Source organism: Cryptotermes secundus, unplaced genomic scaffold (assembly GCF_002891405.2).
Source record: "Cryptotermes secundus unplaced genomic scaffold, Csec_1.0 scaffold1368, whole genome shotgun sequence".
NCBI lineage: Eukaryota > Metazoa > Arthropoda > Insecta > Blattodea > Kalotermitidae > Cryptotermes > Cryptotermes secundus.
In genome coordinates, this window is record NW_019733850.1 from 71,677 (window position 1) to 75,852 (window position 4,176).

A 4,176-nucleotide genomic window follows, 5' to 3' on the forward strand; every position below is an offset into this window, starting at 1 on the left:
CCCCCCGGAAGATTCCTGGTACTCATTTCTGTTAGAGGTTGAGTCGACCCCAGGGATATATTGCTGCTGGAAGGATTAGGTCTATTGAAAATCCAGTGACATCGGGAATCGAATCTGCGACCTTCCGGCTTGTAGCATAGATAGCCAGCATTCCCTAAACAGTATCAGTGGGCTGGTTTTGAAATGGCGACACAGGGTGCTTCGTTTGAGGTAGGAAGTGAATACTGAAATATCTCGTGCATCATTTGGTTAAGTGTCGTTTAATGAAATTATGGCTGCCTGCTGCTCTGTAGCCGAGTCCTCACTTGACCGTACTTTACGTTAGTCGATGTTAGGACTTGCATGATTTCAGATCGGCAGCTGAAGTGGTAACAGGTATTTGCAGGCTATTTAAAATCATTCGTATTCAGAAAGGCGACTTTTGAATGTGTATATGTGTTTCCGTGCGTGCGTGCGCACGAGCTTGTATGCTTGCATATCAAGCGCAACACATAGGCCTACTCGATTTATGCTATGTTCAGAAAACGCTAAGCTGACCCATAAATTATCTATCCTCATAGAGTTGAGCCCTTCTCCAGAAGCCGCCAGTTGCCCAGCTACTCAAGAACTTCCCAGCATTTTATGGCACGCGAAGGTTCATTACCGTGTTCACAAGAGCCCTCTGCTGGTCCCTGTCCTGAGCCAGATCAATCCAGTGTATACCATCCCACCATATCGCGCTAAGATACATTTTAATATTGTCCACCCACCTACGTCTTGGTCTTCCTAGTGGTGTCTTTCCTTCTGTCTTTCCCACCAATATTCTATGTGGATTTTTCTTCTCCCATTAATGCTACATGCCCTGTATTCATGTATTCGCTGAGTGACTATCAGCTTCTCAGGAGGGACATTACGCTACGGATATCTTTAGACAAATAAAAATCATGAACTGTGTAATCAGCTTGGAGAATATCTCCTTCCAGTTACTCTGAACTTTATTGATAGGAATTTAAACTCTACACGATATACATATTTAAATAATTATTGTGTTACTGTTTCCCTTTCGTTACCTTTTAAAGAACTCACGGACCTCCATTAAACTTTGTCCGAAAATCATACCACTAGAAACCAGCCTATGCGTTCAATATGCATCTACGTACAGGGCGATTATAAATGATTTGGGTATTAATAAATAAGTGTATTTTCTAAACAGTTATGATATATAATTATGAAACGACTTGACAACAGCATGGAAACTCATAAAGTTTATTTGGGGATATTCGATATGTGCACCGTTAGTTACTCTGCACACCTCAACGCCATCTTCGAATTCTTCCTATGCACGCCGCAACTGTGACTCATCGACGTTAGCTACGCCCTGTGAAATTCGCTGTCGGAGGAACCGTGGCATCGGAGGGTGGTATGCCTGGTCTTTCATCCCCATACGTAGAAGTCTCACGGAGTGAGGTCCGGAGATCCAGGGGGGCCAAGGATTAAGTACTGATCGCCCTATTGTGCCTTATGTTCATGAGACGCCATTTTAATTTGACAGCAATCGGAGCGCCATTCGCGGCTGATATGGTACAATCATTGATGCCAACAAAAAGTTAATGAGTTTCCATGTTCTTTTCAAGTTGATTTATGTTTTTATCTGTTAGAATTTCAAAAATACATCAATTTATCACCAAGATAATTTATAATAGCCCCGTATAAGAAAGAAAATTAAGACACGTTTTGGTTAACCTTGCAATCACAAATAAGAATTCTGGAGACACTTGTTACCTCCCCTGGTAACATACATCTACAAATTACATTCGTTTGGACAAAACCAGCCGCCACACAACGTATGGCTAGTCACAATAAATGCAAACGTGACCTAAAGCTAAGCCCACTAAACTGTTATTTTGCTGTCCCTTGCGCCGGCGTGAAAATGACAGACATAACAAGTGACTCAGTGGCCAAACGGATGAATTTATTGCGTCCGTAGTCTGTTCACTGCCTGCCACAGCCCAGGCACACAACAGACGGTTTTCATATGTGAAGTTTATCTCTACTTTTACGTCAAAACAGAGATATTCTTGGAGAACGAAGCTCTAATCTTGAATTTGTGAATGATTACAGAATGGAAAATTTGATATGCAGTCCAATCCCATTTTATGCGAATTTCAAATATTGCGATATAAAAATATTAATAATAAAGTCTCACTTTATGTGCAGAGTTTGAAATAGTGCGGCTTTAATCCTATGATAGAACTTCTCTTGAATTTTGCTATATCTTCAGGAACGCATCCCTCGCATAAAATGCTACCGTTCTTCATACAAAACTAAAGAGGTGCTCTTGGCCGCGCCATAGCTCAAGCGGTTACTCGCTGGCTTCCCACCGCGGCGGCCCGGGTTCGATCCCGGGTTTGGTCAAGTGGGATTTGTGGTGGACAAAGTGGCATTGGGGTAGGTTTTCTCCGAGTACTTCGGTTTCCCCTGCCAATCTTCATTCCACCAATTGCTCCACAATCACCCTCACCTATCATCTGGGGCTGGTACAATAGGCCAGAAGTGACCGCAGTACAAGGGACTTAGTCCCACCCCACTAGCAATAAAAAAAAACTAAAGAAGTGCCCTTAAATTCTTTTTCGAATTCCGCCCCATGGCAATCAGTTGGCTTATCAGTACTTCACTGAGTTTAAAACACCCCACAGTAAAGCACTGCCGAAGCGGTGTAAGAGTCTGAAAGCAGGAAGATGTAGGAACGGTGCAGGCTGCTGTCACGGCGCGTCCACATTACTCGTGCTCGTCTGGCTTTTACTTGTGCTCGTAAATCTTCATCCACACTACTTCAGTTGCTCGCCAGGCTTCGGCGCGTGAGGATCCGTATATTTACTCATAGTGTGTATAGGCTGTAGTCGTATTTTAATTTATTGGCTATTCCAAGGCAACGATGTGCTCTTTCAACAGTTCGTTGCCACGAGTATTCCTAGGCAACGATCTCTTGGTATTCGATGGACGACATATAACGCGTTACAGTATATTGTATTGAATACAATTAATACTTTTACCTGTTTTTGCCTGTCACGGGTGTGACATCTATATAATAGGTATATGAAAGTACGCACGTGTTCGAATGCAACGTTGTGTCACCATTTCAAAGCAATCGGTGAAGAACTTTCGGAGATCTTCCATAAGACACAAACCAACATTTACGTTTTTATTTATATAGTTTTTAAATTAAAAATTTTAAAAATGCTTGTCTCGTGACTTGTCATATCGTCCACATTACTCGCGAGCATAGCGAGTCACACGAGCACGAGTAATGTGGACGGGCCTTCAGGCTGCTTCAAGAAGGAAACCGGAACTGAAGTGGTGCGACGCCGTTAAGAACAGATCCATCTGACATGCGCTTTTATATCTGCGCAATGGATTCCCCACTCCCGTGCACCGTAAAGGCGAATTTTTCTTATGCTTAATTAATCACGACGCCGCGTATAAGTCTCCCATTCTTAACTTCGGCAATTGATAGAGGTGAGTGGTGAGCTTCACTCCCCGCTGGGCACTGACGGCAGAAATAAACCCCTGGGTGACCTTATCCCAACGAGGAAGGAAAAGCAACTTCCGCAACAAGCAACGAGATAGCAGGGTCCACCTACCTTAATCGCAGCTGCTCCTTCCTGCCACAACTGAGAGCAACTCAGCGGCGCGCGAACTTATTATATAATGCATTCTGTGACGTTACTTGGAGCGCATATTGTTACGACAGAAGTGCAACGTCATGGCGGCACAAAAGGAAAACTTGGAAATATGACATGCATTAAGGACGCTTCCTGGATGTCTACAGTAGTACAGGTATGGCATTAATACACGCAGATCGCTGCGAGCGGAAGCAAACGCTTCCAGGCTTGAAGATGTAGGCCTATTTACTGTTATCACTTTTATTTATTTTGTATTTGTCAAGAATTTATTACTGAACTGTGGATATTAGAACTTTCCCAATTTTTCTATGTAGGCTATGTCTTGACATGAAAACAATATTCCGGGTGTAGGTACGCCATGATTTGTCTCTGTACCCAATTTCAAACCCCTACCTCTATTGGTTCATTATTTATCGCAATCAAACTGACATATGAAATTTTCACACGGTTCTTTTGCTATTTTACATTATCAGTACTATCTATCTATCTATCTATCTATCTATCTATCTATCTA

General features: G+C 42.7%; 1 protein-coding gene across 1 annotated transcript in view; it reads right to left on the reverse strand.

Annotated features, from left to right (window-relative positions):
* LOC111868321 (farnesol dehydrogenase-like) overlaps positions 1 to 3,718 on the reverse strand; it is a 20,407-nt gene extending 16,689 nt beyond the window's left edge. Inside the window, exon 1 of the mRNA XM_023858874.2 lies at positions 3,621 to 3,718. The gene's annotated coding sequence lies outside the window, so the exon portion shown is untranslated. The remainder of the gene's footprint in view (positions 1 to 3,620) is intronic.
* Between the last annotated feature and the right edge of the window lie 458 nt (positions 3,719 to 4,176).